The sequence below is a fragment of the Lissotriton helveticus genome, chromosome 6, assembly GCF_964261635.1.
Source record: "Lissotriton helveticus chromosome 6, aLisHel1.1, whole genome shotgun sequence".
Lineage (NCBI taxonomy): Eukaryota > Metazoa > Chordata > Amphibia > Caudata > Salamandridae > Lissotriton > Lissotriton helveticus.
The window spans coordinates 2,106,429,288-2,106,445,751 of NC_136067.1; positions in this window are offsets into that span (position 1 = coordinate 2,106,429,288).

Below are 16,464 nucleotides of genomic sequence, written 5' to 3' on the forward strand. Positions count from 1 at the left end.
TTACACCAGGGCCGCGCCTCCTCGGATTGTAGGCCGTGCCTCCCCTCAGACGATGAGGGCGCGCTTCACCGCAGACTGCTTCCCTTAATGCTCCTGCCTCTCTTTTTAAGTACACAGCGCCCTCCTCAGGATTTTGTTATAATGGTTTTCTTGAAGTTACCAGCGATTTATAATGAAAAAGGCACCATAAACAGGGAAGGGAATGGACGTCTATAGGGCTGGCACACTCGTCATTATAATGAAGTGCGCTTTCTCATAGTTACATGTGTTCTACTGTCCAAGTGCAATAGCAATGCTTGCAGGTCTTTAATAACATGACTTTTCATTTCATAATAATTGTTATCACCTGCAGAATCAGGCTGTGACTGTCCCTTAAACAGCCAACGTTGCCGGTACGGGCAGAATTACTTGCAGCAGTACCGTTCCATCTTCTTTCTTGACTGTTACCACTTAGCTTTGGCGTTTTTCTTCAGTTGTATTAAGGAACATATATGTTATTTGGGTCAGAATAACTTGACTCTACCAGCTTTATCACTGCTCCTTAATGTGTCTTCTTGTTTTCCTACTGTGATACTTTGCCAGTTCCGCTTATAACGGAGGAAGCAGGCATTTGCTGTATGCTGATCGTACGCATACAACTTCTTACCTCCCTGTTATTTGATGCACCTCTGGCCTCATCATTGCTTCATATTCCAAATATTCCAATTTTTCCTCCATTCGCTATTGCAGACCACCGCTACAACGGTACAGAGACATGTCTAACAGTAGGAATGGTAGTCGTGGGCCTAAACAACCACTTTTCAATGAAGTGGTAAAACAATCCTCTTCCTTGACAGTTAAAGGTAATGGTTCTACGTCACCTCCTTCGTCGCAAGCTGCATTACCTCAGAGTGATAAGTCTCTTTCTGACACGATGCAACGCATTTTACATGAACTTTCTGGGGTCAATCGATTGTTAAAGGGCCTAGATATTGCTATGACTTCATTAACTGCAGATACTAAGTCTATCAGGGCAGAACTTACTACTTTTCACAACAGGATTGACGTCATTGACTCTAAAATAATGTACATAGAGGGTCGACTGGATTCTGTTCAGGGTTCAGATCAAGACCTACTCTTCCTCCACAGTAAGATCATCGATTTGTAAGATCACAGTCGTAGAGACAATATCCGTTTTTTTGGTTTCCCAGAAACTATTGAAAAGCAAGACATGTCCTTTCTTTGTGATGCCCTCCCCACTCTGACCAGGAATTTCTTTCACTCCTCCTCTTGAGCTCCAACGCGCTCATAGACTGGGTCCACCACGTCCTGGATCTTCTACAAGACCTAGACCAATCATTGCCTGTTTCGTTCGGCATGAGCAAACTAGACAGATTCTATCAATGGCCCGTACACGTGGCTCTTTTCTGTTTCAGGGTCTTACCATTCACATGGCTGCAGACTTCTCTAAAGAAACGAATGACCAGAGGAATGCATCTCTTTCCATGCGACCCCAGTTACGTCAAATGGACATCAAATATCGATTATTTGAACCTGCACGTTTTTGTATTACTAGGAATGGAGAGTCCAAAGACTTTTACGACCCTGTACTTCTACAGCAGTTTCTGGATAGTATCAGGTCCGATGATATGGAAACTCAGTCTCCTTCCAATGCCAAATCTTCTCAATCCAAGCCCTCATCTACGAATCCATCAACGTCCCATTTATATACATCTCCTGACTCTAGACAAGGTGGCAGAGATCTTACTCGCCTGCCTCGCTCTCAGGATTACAAGTATTCGGCTCTACGCTCTGTCTCTTCTCACACTAACACGCAGCAAAGAGACAAGTCTAGATCGCCTCTTAAGACGCCATCTGATGCTGACTGAATTCTTTTAATGCTTTAATGCTTCATTACTTTTCTCCTTATATAAGCTTATAGTAGAGTTTACTGTCCACAATGCTTTTGTTGCTCGCTTAATACATTGAGATTTTATTGCATGGTATAATAAGGTTTATTTTTCATTACCGTTCTATATAGTGTTCTATGCCCTGTTGCTCTTCTATATATTTACTGCTACTATGTGATTTTCAGTTTTGTGGTTATTTCATCATTTTCAGGCTTTGCTTATTATACGTTATAAGGCCATTATCCATTTCACAGGAGACCTTTATTTTTCCCATGTTCATTCCCCTCGCTACAGTGTTGTTATTGTTATTGCGCTTATTGCTAAATGTTTCATTTTTTACTTTCTCCGGTTTTATATGATGTCACTTTGTTTCATTGTTTTCTATGTTTAAATTGTCTTTGATCATTTTCTTTTGTTTCTCTTCTGTTGTATGACTTTGTAGTTTTCCCTCCTTTTCTTCTACCTATTATCTCTTTCCCTCCTTTTCTATGACATTGTTGGTCTGTTCCCTTTCCGTGTTTTGTTCCTTTCATTAACTATGTCTTCTCTTCTTCTCATCCTATTATTCTCGCCCAGGTTTTATATTAACGTTGTTTTCTTTTTTGTAGTATGATCACTTTTGTTCTCTGTTTTCGTATTGTGGCTTATACCTTCTTGATCTTTTATATTTTTGCGTTAGCCATTTGGCCTCCTTAGAGTCTTTACCTGATCGCTGGTTTCCTTCACAGCTGTTATCTTATACATGGCAATCCTTTTCCGATGCATTCCTTTCCCTATGACGCTATGCTTGTTGTTAAATTTGACATTATTTATTTCCTCCAACCCGCTTTGAACGGTTTCATATATATTTTTTCTAATAAGTTCTGCTGTTCTTTATGCTTCTATTCATATGCATTTTCATTCCTCCTTATCATGGTACCGGACCTCTTTCTTCATCTTATTTAACTTTCATATTTCTTTTACTTCACTTCTCACACTTCTTATATTTCTTATTTCACTTTCCTTGTTTTCATTTCTTTCTCCTCATATTCTTCTCTTATTATATGATTCTCTTAGCATGTTCTAATAATTTTTATACAATATTGACTATGTTCCATGAAAGTATTGTATGTTTTCCAACTTTAGTTGTTGCAAATATATTCTAAATGCATCTCATAATATTTCGTATTAACAGTTACTCCCCCAGACCCCTATTCTTCTTTGCTTGAAAGGGGTCTGACCTCCCTTGGCGTTGCTGTAGGTGCACCCAGACCCGTAGTTAACAGTTTAGGTTTCTTTTTCTTTCTTTCTCTTTTTCTCTCCTCTCTAGCTTTAATACTTTTCTTTCTATTTCTATTTGCTTTGTCTGTTCCAGTTTTCACTCTGCCTTTTTAATTCTTTTTTCCTTTCCTTTTCTTTTTCTTTTTCTCTTCTCCTTTCCCCTCTCATCCAGAGTAACAACTTTCTTCTACTCCTTTTCTTTCTTTATTTTCTTTTCTTCTTTTCCTTATTATGTTCTTGTTCAATCCTATTGTCATGTCTTCTATTCATCCACTGTCTGTGATTTCCTGGAATGTTCATGGGCTCACCCACTATATCAAGCGCAAGAAAGTTCTTTCTTACTTGCATTCTAAACATGTAGATATCGCCTTACTACAGGAAACCCATTTGGACGATGTTGAATCTAGTAAGCTTAGCAGGGATTGGGTTGGTAAAGTCATTCATAGCAGTGTTTCGAAGCCTGATCCCACCAATCCTAACCCTGTTCGTAAGTGTGGGGTGGCCATCCTGTTTCGGAAATCACTGCCGTTTACAATTATTAAGACATGGACTGATCCAGATGGTCGATATGTATTTGTCAAATTGAAAATTGGGAACTCTTTTATTTGTCTTGGTTCTGTTTACGCTCCACTGGGTCCCAAAAAACAATTCTTCCTTCGTCTTAATCGTCTTCTTACGGAAATAAATGCTTCTCAATTTCTCATTGGTGGTGATTGGAATTTGGCACCGGATCCTGCTCTTGACAGAACAGGTTGCATTGACACTATCAACGCTTCGGACAGAGCCATCTTCTGTGACATTCTTGCTGACACTGGTCTTGTTGACCACTGGAGACTAAGTCACCCGCAGGATAAAGAATACACGTTTTTTTCTTCTACTCACGGTACGTTTTCGCGCCTTGACTACTTTCTTCTTTCGCAACATTCAGTCCGATTGGTTACTGATTCCAAGATTTTAGAAGCAGCTATATCTGATCACTCCCCTGTTCTTGTGTCTCTAGATTTGGGTCTTAAGAGTCCGGGGCGCAAATCGTGGCGTTTGAATATCAACAAATATAAAACGCCAGCGGGTAAACTTCTTTTGCAGTCCCACTTACGTGATTATCTTCTCAATAATGAAGATTTGGTTTCCTCTAAAAGAAATGGTCTGGGCAGCTGCTAAGGCAACCATCAGAGGTCAACTTATGCGGGATGCTGCTCTTTATAATAAAAAGAACGCTGCCAAGCAAATTGATCTGGAAAAGGATATTCGCCGACTCTCTCAATTATATATTTCAAAACCAACTCTCCAAAACCGAAAGTTATTGGAACAGGCGCGCATGTCCCTCAATACTCTTTTCACTTCTAAGGCGGAATATGCCTTACAAAAGATGAAAGGTCGTCACTATGAACAAGGGGAGAAAGCTGGTCGGTTATTGGCTGCGCAGCTGCGTCAAAGAGAGGCCGCTATGGCGATTCCAGCAATCAAATCAAGTGGTTGTGATATCGTTACTCGACCACAAGAGATAGTTGAGGAGTTTGCCTCATTTTATAGATCTCTCTACTCCCCAAACACTCAGGTAGACACGCTAGCGATGTCTAAATTTCTAGATGAAGTACATCTTCCGTGACTCTCCGATGAGGGTAGGGCTCTACTTGAGGGAACTATTACGAAGGAGGAAATTTCCTCAGCTGTATCTGCCTTACCGTATCATAAAGCTCCGGGAGATGATGGTTTTCCTCCTGAGTTTTTTAAATGGACTGGTCAGAGTATGATTGATACTCTTCATGCTGCCTTTGGGGAAGCCGAGGAGGAGTCTTCTCTTGGTTCTATCTCTAACAAAGCCATCATAGCGGTCTTGCCAAAAACTGGCAAGGATCCTCTATTGTGTGGTAGTTATCATCCTATATCTCTTTTAAATTCTGATGTTAAGATTCTTGCTAGCATTCTCGCGTCACAACTCCGCAAGGTTTTACCTTCTTTAATCCATAACTCCCAAGTAGGTTTTGTTCCTGGTCGTTCCTCTCGAAACCACTTACGTACTCTCTCCCATGCCCTATGGTCAGCTAAGCATCTTGCCGATGATGCCCTACTTCTTTCTTTGGATGCTGAAAAAGCATTTGACCGCATCAAATGGGAATACCTTTTTACCATAATGCAAAGATTTGGATTAGGAGATCAGTTCATAGCTAAAGTACGACTACTTTATGATAGCCCATCTGCTCAAGTTAACTGTGGAGGTTTTCTCTCTACCCCATTTCCTATCCGGAGGGGTACCCGTCAAGGTTGTCCACTCTCCCCTCTTCTTTTCCTTTTGGCTATGGAGCCTCTGGCTGCTGCAATTCGTCAATCGGTTGCTGTGGTGGGCGTTCCTCTTCCAATTGGTCACTCAAAAATGTATTTATATGCGGATGATATTCTTCTCACAATCACTGATCTTCCACGGTCTCTCCCTGCTCTCCTCCGTGTCATTGATGATTTTTCTTCTTTCTCTGGCTATAAGATAAACTGGGATAACAGCAAAGCCTTACCTATGTCCATTGGTACTACAAAGGTTTTCTATTTCATTGGCAACCTTCTTGGCTTAAATACTTAAGGATACTCCTCAACAGGGGATTGGATAACGTTGTCACGGGCAATTTAACTCCTTTAATTGCGCAAATGCAAAGAGATTTCGATAAATGGAAGGCCCTGGGTTTATCCCTTTGGGGACAGGTTCAGGCGATTAAGATGGTCATCCTACCACGTTTTCTTTATGTTCTGGGTATGCTCCCTTTGACTATTCCTTTGGCTACTCTTTGGTCCATTGATTCAAAAATTACATTTTTTATATGGGATACAGCTAAACCGCGTCTCACCTTAGCCAAATTAAAATCCCACCAATTGCAGGGAGGTTTGGGTCTCCCCTCTATCGAGCACTATTCCCTTGCCCTTCATCTTTCCCATCTTTCTTTCTTTTTACCTAAGTCTAAAGACATCCCTCAATGGGTTCCACTTGAACGCCATTTATTGGCTTCTGGCCCGGGTTTGTCCCTTCTTTATGGCAAGGGTTCCAGTTCTCTTGACCCCAAAAATCCTATATTATCTGCTATGTATAATTCTTGGCAAAGAAGTCATCGTATCCTTAAATCTAACTTGCGGCTTCATTTTAATGCTCCTATATGGTCTAACTCGGCTATTCGGATTCGAGGTCGCACTGTGTCCTGGCCTCTGTGGCAGGAAGCAGGTATTCATTCCATGGAACAACTGTTCCATGGTGACAATTTTAAATCCTTTCCCCAATTCAGTGAGGAATTCCATCTACCATCCACACAATCCTGTAAATATTCCCATCTTCAACAAGCTATCACAAAACATCTAGGTTCCCCACCCGAGCTGTTGTCCGCTTCTCCTATTTTATCCTATCTGAATTTATGGGGAACTTTTAAGGGTGTCACTTCTGGTCTTTATAAGACTTTATTACATCCTCTATTTTTCGCAACCCCTTTCAAAAGCTCTTCAATTGAAATGGCAATCATGCCTACCTGTGATATGCTCAGATACTCAGTGGTACCTCATTTTGGAAGGATTACATAAGGGTGTTCGAGAAGCTCACCTTAAATTCTGTATTTTTAAAATTCTCCATGAATGGCACTGGTCCCCGGTCAAATTACATCATGCTAAGTTACTTTCGCATTCTTTGTGTTGGAGATGTTCTGCTTCCGGTTGTGATATAACGCATATTATCTATGAGTGCCCTCGTACTAGATCATTTTGGCTTTTTGTACGAAAGACTTTGGCTCATTCTATGTCATTGCCTTTGCCCTTTATCTCGGCAAATATAATCTTACATGACTTTCGTGGCCTTCCAAAGTTTACTAAACCACAGACTCGTCTCCTACATACTGCCCCAGCCAGGGCAAAAATGTGTATATTGCGTCATTGGAAGTCTTCATTATCTTCTTCTCAGGAGGAGTGGTTGGTGGCAATGGTACAAACAGCTTCTTACGAACGTATAATTTATAATTTGCAGGATCAAGCTTCCATTTTTCTCCAAGTTTGGTCCCCATTCCTAGAAACCACAGTGGATAATGACTCTGTCTCTACTCCTTCTTCTTCTACGGCTACTTTTCCTTCTTAATTCCACCTTCTTCGTACCATGCTCACTCTCTTTTATTCCTCTCTCCTACGCTTATTCTCATTTTTCTTACTTCCATTTCACTTCACAATTAGTTTTTGTTACTCAGGGGCTTCTTTTCTCTCTCTCTTTCTCCTAAAATTTATTTTTCTTTAGTTTCTTTTTCTTTTCTCTCTTTTCTTTTTATCCTTATTTTTGCCCTATGAATTCTAGAGGATTTGGTGTTTTATGCCTCCTTTGTTATATTTTATGACTCATTTCCTCATTTATGCTGTTTCACTTTAACCTCTGCATATGTATCTGCATTTGTGCTTTATCTAAAATGTTCTTAATAAAAATGTCAACACAAATAAAGCGGTTTCAGCTCTCCATCTACTGGTCTGTTGTTGTGCCATTCACATTTTGCCTCCGCCCACCACACAATACAGCATGGAGCAGTGGCCTGCCTACTTCAGCCACTTTATTAGTTCCTGCCGGCTGCAAATGATGTTGTAAATTCCTTCTGGAGCTGCCTTTGTTTACCTGTTTGCTGCTATATCAGAGTATACCAATTGGTGTCCATTTTAATCTATTCTTTATAACGTAATTCAGTTTTTAGAATGTACACAATGAGATGCCTTTATAACTGCACTCCTATATGTATTTTAATTGAGGACTTCCGCTATGCTTGCAAAATGTAAATGTAAATGTACAGGAATTTATATAGCGCAAATCACCAAGCGGTTTCTAAGCGCTTGCTTAGGGAACCCGTCCTGGTATTCCCCTGTGAGATAACCCCGGAAGGGTATCCGCAAGGTGAAAGCCAGGCATCCCGCCGCGAGGGGCCGTTGTGGAGATTAAGCAAGCTATTGCCCAGAGTCACAGAGTGTGAACCCGTGAATTGAGTAGGCACCGGAGCGAGAATTGTCGAGTCCATGGACATTTTAGGACTCAAGACCCCGCAGAGCCGGGAATTGAACCCTGGTCCCGGGCTGACCTCTGCTTCCAGGTCTGCCTCCTCTAACCAGTGAGCCACACTTCTCCAACTTAGTAGGTCTTTAAGGTCTTTCTAGTTTGCTTTCAGTGCTCTTGTTTGCTGTGCTTATACGGGTATTTTATTATTACATTACTAATTGTATCTGTGCTGTGCTGTCGGTCTTTGCAATCCTAACTATCAACCTCAGTGCGCCGCTCAACCCGTCTGTCTACCTATCCTTCTATGTATGTATCTACCTATCTATCAACCTATCTATCTACTGTACCTCTATCTATGCAACGTTTATCTTTGCAACAGTATCAATCTTTTTTAATTCCATCTATATTTGCAAATCTATCATTCTATCTATCAATGTATCTATCTTTTCAAGTTTATCTATCTATATCTATCTGTAGGGTTCGATCACTGACTAAATATCGAAGGTCAAAATATCGACCTACAAAAATATTGCAGCAAAAATATTGAGGACAAGAATATCGACATCCTATCTACATTAAAGTAAGTACAAAAATATTGGACAAAAATATTGATGTCAAAAATATCGTTATTAAAAATATCGTTTTTTATTTAAGTTAAAAAAACAATCTAAAACAAGGTAAATAATAAATATAGTTAAAACAAACAAAAATATTTTTAAATGCTTAAGAATTATTAGTAATATATATAATTTTGAAATACATTAAACATATACATATAATATATATCTACTTACTTATTAATGTTTTAATATTTATTTTAATCACTTATAAATGTTTATTTTTTTATAAATTATAAATACATCTATACACATAAAACAATAATATAAATAACAACTAAAAATATATATATAACAAATGTAAACAATAAAAAAATGTTAATCTTTTTTAAATTAATTATACAGTACATTAGCTAAAATAATACAAAAAATTTTAGATAGCGGAAGAAATAAAATTAATATTCCAAACCCAGTGACTGCAACAGTAGAAAAAGTGTTGGATAATGTAGGGGTAAAAATTACTATTCCCACTCCAGTGAGTGCAACAGTAGGGAAAGTGTTGGATAGCTTAGGGGTAAAAACTACTATTCCAACTCCAGTGAGTGCAACAGTAGGTAAAGTGTTGGATAGCGGAGGGATAAAAATTACTATTCCCATTCCCATGAGTGTAACAGTAGGGAAAATGTTGGATAGCGGAGGGGTAAAAATTATTATTTCCACTCCAGTTAGTGCAACAGTAGGGAAATTATTGGATAGCGTAGGGGTAAAAATTACTATTCCCACTACAGTGAGTGCAACAGTAGGGAAAGTGTTGGATAGCGGAGGGGTGAAAATTACTATTCCCACTCCAGTGAGCGCAACTGTAAGGAAAGTGTTGGATAGCGGAGGGGTCAAAATTACTATTCCCACTCCAGTGAGTGCAACAGTAGGGAAAGTGTTGGATAGCGGAGGGGTAAAAATTACTATTCCCACTCCAGTGAGTGCAACAGTAGGGAAAGTGTTGGATAGCGGAGGGGTAAAAATTACTATTCCCACTCCAGTGAGTTCAACAGTAGGGAAAGTGTTGGATAGCGTAAGGGTATAAATTACTATTCCCACTCCAGTGAGTGCAACAGTAGGGAAAGTGTTGGATAGCGTAGGGATAAAAATTACTATTCACACTCAGGTGAGTGCAACAGTATTCAAAGTGTTGGATAGCATAGGGGTAAAAATTACTATTCCCACTCCAGTGAGTGCAACAGTAGGGAAAGTGTTGGATAGTGGAGGGGTAACAATTACTATTCTCACTCCAGTGAGTGCAACAGTAGAGAAAGTGTTGGATAGCGTAGGGGTAAAAATTACTATCCCCACTCCAGTGAGTGCAACAGTAGGGAAAGTGTTGGATAGCGTAGGGGTTAAATTAACATACTGATAAATATATATATTTTTGTAATAAATAACATATTTATAAATATTTAACAAAATAATTATTAAAAAATACCTATACAATGTAATTAATATTTACTTAAATAACATATAGGGCCAGATGTAGGTCACCAATTACCGGTCGGTAACGGCCGATTTCGGCCGTTACCGACCGGTATTTGGGATTTGGCATGTAGGGGGCATTTTATTTACAGAATCGGTATATTTACCGATTTGGTAAATTTACAGAATCGGTAAAATACCGAATCGGTATTTACTGATTCGTAATTGACATTGATGCCTATGGGCCTCAAGGCCCATAGGAATCAATGGCAATTACCGAATCGGTAAATACCAATTCGGTAATTACCGACTCCTACCGATTCGGTAAAAACTACCGATTTTTTATCTACATCTCATTTACCGAATCTAGAATACCGAATCGGTAAAATTCGGTATTTTAGAGTCGGTAAATGAGGATTACCTACATCGGGCCCTAAATTACTTCCCACCCTATTCCCTTATAAACACACAATGTGCTACACATACATTTAATTATCAATTTTTCAATTTAAAAAAATTAATTAATAATTAATAATTACTTAACAATAAATTATTAACAATAACAATAAACACATATTAGCTAATTAATTATATTTAAATTACTTCCCATCCTATTTCCCTATAAACCCACAACAGCTTAAAAATAAAATAATTAATTTACTTACCAATTAATCAATTAATTAAAATTCACTACCAAATAACAATTAATTTACAATAAATTAATTAACAATAACAATAAATAAAACATATTAATACATTATTAATAATTAATATAATTATAAATAACCAATTAATAAAAATAAATTACCAATAAATAATTAATTTACAATACATTAATTGCCAATAACAATAAACAAACATATTAACTGATTAATTATATTTAAAATACTTCCCACCCTAGTCCCCTATAAACCCACAACCCACAACACATTAAAAATAACATAATTAATGGAATTACCAATTAATCAATTAATTCAAATTAATTACCAATTAGTAATTAATGTACAATAAATTAATTAAAAATAACAATAGATAAAAATGAATAATACATTATTCATAAGTAATATAATTATAAATTAACCAATTAATAAAAGTAATTAACAATTAATAATTAATTAACAATAAATTATTTAACAACAACTATAAAGAAACTCATTAACTAATTAATTATATTTAATTTACTTCCCACCCTATTACCCTATAAACCCACAACCCGCTCTGATACTAAAACGCAAAATTTACTTTCATTTTTTTTTACTATTTTCTAAACGTTTAATACATATATATAAAAATTATGTAAAAACTTTAAAAAAATATGTTAAACATACATATAAAATACATACTAAAATACATAACACTAAAAAAAATATAAATATTATTTACAACTATATTTTTGCAAACAATATTATTAACTTCGATAATACATACTTCGATATTAAAAAAATCGATATTACTTACCTTAAAGTCGACATTCTGGTCAATGATATTTTTGACTTCGAAATTCTGTCCCTACAATATTTAGAACTCGATATTAGTGTAGGTCGATATTTAAACTACAACATTTTGACTGAGCCCCCTGCAGGGTTATCTTTATCAATCTGTCTGAGAGTTTTTTCTTAAGTGCAGTGTTTAATAAGAGTGTCCTATAAGCTTCTGAAGGTGGAATGACGCTCGGTCTGTTTGTGGTAGTCACAGCGGAGTATATGGGACCATCAGAGGTGCCCATGAATTCTGTGTAGCACATAAGCATGGGCTGAAAATTCGTTCCGCTCGCGGAATTTGCGGATTTTCTGCGATTTTGCGATCCGCGAATCTCACGAAATCGCGGTAAAATCCGCGAATCAGAGGGGACGAATTTTCAGCCAAGCACTTACAGGGTTACAGCAGCAGGTGCAAAAGTTGAAGCTAATTTTTTGTAACCTTTTAGAAAAGGGTTACAAAGAAATTAACTTCAACTTGGGCACCTGCTGCTGTAAGCCTGTAAGTGCTTCCTGGCGCTTCGTTGCCTATTTGTAACTATTCTCTGACCCTGCTCTGACCCTTGAAGCAGGGTCAGAGAATAGTTACAAGTAGGCAATGAGGCGCCTGTCACGAAAATTAAAACTCAACAGGAAGCACTGACAGATATAAAAACAAGCATTTGCAATGCAATAGGTCTCGCATTAGGAAAGTTTGAGCTATTGGTCTTGTAAATGACCATTTTTTTTATTTATGTGTTGGTTTTGAAAGTAGCTAAATTAATAGCTTTGTCATTTACAATGCCAATAGTTATAACTTTCGGAAATGTGACACTTATAGCATTTGTAATGCAACATGTTTTGTATTTACGTGACTTAGCTGTATTGATATTACAAATTACAATGGCTTTTAATTTTTTTAAATAATTAATACTTAAATAAAAGTGATTTTAATTTATAAGGGCAATAGCTTAAACTTTTGTAAATAACTTTTGTGAAGATTATGTTCAGTGTATTTTATTGTGACGAAAATCCAAGAACAGAAGTGAAATATTAACATCTTTTTGTGACATTTGTAATAAAGTTTGAAACATTGAGAGAACATATTTGAACCAGTTGTTGTTGAATGGTTGCGCAGATTGATGCTGGGGTGGCGCTGAGTGGTGCTGTGGTGGTGCTGAGTGATACTGGGATGGTGCTGAGTGTTGCTGGGGTGGTGCTGAGTGGTGCTGTGGTGGTGCTGAGTGATGCTGTGGTGGTGCTGAGTGATGCTGTGGTGGTGCTGAGTGGTGCTGGGGTGGTGCTGAGTGATAATGTGGTGGTGCTGAGTGATGCTGTGGTGGTGCTGAGTGATGCTGTGGTGTCGCTGAGTGATGCTGTGGTGGCGCTGAGTGGTGCTGTGGTGGTGTTGAGTGATAATGTGGTGGTGCTGAGTGATAATGTGGTGGTGCTGAGTGATGCTTGGGTCGCGCTGAGTGATGATGTGGTGATGCAGAGGGCAGAAAGGCACAAAAAGCAGTCTAACACAGGACAGAAGGGCAGAAAAACAAGGGAAAACGAGTCTAACAGAGGGCAGAAGGGCAAAAAAACAAGAGAAAAACGAGTCTAACAGAGGGCAGAAGGGCACAAAAAACGAGTCTAACAGGGGGCAGAATGAATCCTGCCCTGCGTGTTTGTCCATGAAGATGCCACCTTTTTGTGCAATACCTCTACTCAACTGGAGTACTTTCTACTGTCTAATCAGTAAGTGCTCCCTCGTTGGCTAAATGGATAGGGGCAGATTTACAATAACTGGTGCATCCCCAGGGATGCGCCAGTTAATGTGCGCCGCAGCTCCGCCACCCATGGTGCGCCGCATTTAGAATGCGGCGCACCATGTGGCAAAAACGGCACAGATGCGTCACGCATCTGTGCCGTAAAAGCAGCGCATTGCTGGAGCTGTGTCGCGCTTGCGATGCAGCTCCAGCAATGCTCTGGGGGCCCTATCTCCACAATGCTGCATCAAGCCTTGCGCCTGCTTCAAGCAGGCGCAGGGTTTTGACGCAGCATTGGCCTAAAAGTGACTGAGTGAATTCTTGTAGATTTCACTCAGCCACTTTTAGGAGGCGTTCCTGCACAGGAAGGCCCTTCCCTGCTCCGGAACACCTCCTGATGGTGCAGGGCTTTACAACGCGACGCATCTCTCAGATGCGTCACGTTGTTAATACCCAGCACCATGGCGCATCTTTTGTGCTGCCGCTGCATCACAAAAGGTCTCGGTAGAGGGTGGCAGTGGTGAGCCAGAGGGTGGCCGTGATGAACCAGGGGGTGACAGCGATGAACCAGAAGGTGGCAGGGGTGAACCAGAGGGTGACAGTGCTGAACCAGAGGGTGGCAGTGTTGAACCAGAGGGTGGCAGTGTTGAACCAGAGGGTGTCAGGGGTGAACCAGAGGGTGGCAGTGATGAACCAGATGGTGGCAGGGGTTAACCGAACCAGAGGTTGGCAGTGGTGAACCAGAGGGTGGCAGTGGCGAACCAGAGGGTGTCAGTGCTGAACCAGAGGGTGACAGTGGATAACCAGAGGGTGTCAGTGCTGAACCAGAGGGTGACAGTGGATAACCAGAGGGTGACAGTGGATAACCAGAGGGTGGCAGTGGTGAACTAGAGGTGCTGTGATGAACCAGAAGGTGGCAGTCGTGAACCAGAGGGTGGCAGTGGTGAACCAGAGGGTGACAGTGCTGTACCAGAGGGTGGCAGGGGTGAACCAGAGGGTGCTGTGATGAACCAGAGGGTGGCAGTGGTGAACTAGAGGATGGCAGGGGTAAACCAGATGGTGGCAGTGGTGAACCAGAGGGTGGCAGTGCTGAACCAGAGGGTGACAGTGGTGAACCAGAGGGTGACAGTGCTGTACCAGAGGGAGGCAGGGGTGAACCAGAGGTGCTGTGATGAACCAGAGGGTGGCAGTCGTGAACCAGAGGGTGGCAGTGGTGAACCAGAGGGTGGCAGTGGTGAACCAGAGGGTGACAGTGCTGTACCAGAGGGTGGCAGGGGTGAACCAGAGGGTGCTGTGATGAACCAGAGGGTGGCAGTGGTGAACCAGAGGGTGGCAGGGGTGAACCAGAGGGTGGCAGTGGTGAACCAGAGGGTGGCAGTGCTGAACCAGAGGGTGACAGTGGTTAACCAGAGGGTGGCAGTGGTGAACCAGAGGTGCTGTGATGAACGAGAGGGTGGCAGTCGTGAACCAGAGGGTGGCAGTGGTGAACCAGAGGGTGACATTGCTGAAGCAGAGGGTGGCAGGGGTGAACCAGAGAGTGGCAGTGCTGAACCAGAGGGTGGCAGTGGTGAACCAGAGGGTGGCAGGGGTGAACCAGAGGGTGGCAGGGGTGAACCAGAGGGTGGCAGTGGTGAACCAGAGGGTGGCAGTGATGAACCAGAGGGTGGCAGTGGTAAACCAGACGGTGCTGTTCCCATACACGACTGCATGGGTAACTTTGCCATGCAAGCGGCCTGCGAACATGCAAAAAGCCCCGCGAACACGCAAAAAACCCCGCGAACATGCATAAAACCCCGCGAACACGCAAAAAAACAAAAATCCGCAAATTCGCACGAATTCGCGGATTTTGCGGATTGCAAATTCGATTTCGCACAAATTCGCGGAACGCGAATTCGCACATTTTGCCCATATTTAGTAGCACATATCTTGCTTCCATACCTGTCTCATGTCCCCATGGTTGGCACCCAGGGGGTCTATTCACTGCCTGTCACTTACATTCAGTCACTACATCGCTGTTCCCATTACCTGCAGCAAGTGTCTGAAAATAAATGCCTCTTTTTGTAAGTTCACCCCCACATTTTTGGACTGATGCTGCTAGTTTTTTTAATCTGAGAGTGGACTGAGGCCTGCTAACTAGACAGCAGTGCCTGTTTTCTCCCCCCTATACAAACTGCATGTCAAATTGTAAACTCCCAATTGGCAAGGACTAACATACTTATAAATCCCTAATATATGGTAACAAGGGCATGTATGGCAGGGTGTCCACTGTGACTGACAAGGTACAAAATGGCTCCCAGCCTGCCAGGACAGCGCTTTCCCTGCGAGTTCAACTTTGCCATTCACACCAATTCCAAAGCCAGCCTATCCCTTAACACTATATACGTCTCGCCTAAGGAGGGCCTATAGAGCCCTAAGAGAGGGAGCTGTATTTCTTTTAAGTAAGATATATTTTTTTATATTTTAACAGTAACACTTCAAAATTGTTGTTTTGCTGTAGATAAAGTTAATTGCCCCATTGGCTAATACAGGGCTAGCAGTTGGCCCGCCAACCCGTCTAACTCCTGCATGGGACTACTTAACTGGATCATGTAAGTTAATAAATTAATATTTGCATTAAAACAAACTCTTCTAATGCTTTATGTTCCCATGCTGCAGAAAATGCTTAAAGTATCGAAGGTTAAAGGGCAGGCCATTATCAGACTTCACAATGGCTGGAATGCCCCATGTCGCAAATATGTTATCTAGTCTCTCAATAACTTGTTCATGTGTTGTGGATGAAAGATCTTCTATGAGTGGGAAGTGAGAGTATTCATCTACAATTACTAGGAAATGATGTCTGCTATCGAGTGGAACAAAGAAATCGATGGCTATTCTATCTCAGTTCTCTTTGTGGCAACAATAGCAAGATATCCTTCACAAGCCACTTCAATCATTTTTTGTTTCCGACTCTAGGAAATTAGGATTCTCAACCCTCGCAATACGACTCCTTCTTGAGTTATGGATAGTGCATCTTTGGCATGTTTGCATTTTTGATATTCACCATCGTTTGTGAGAGGTCAAGTATGTTTGTTCCATGACTGATATGTAATT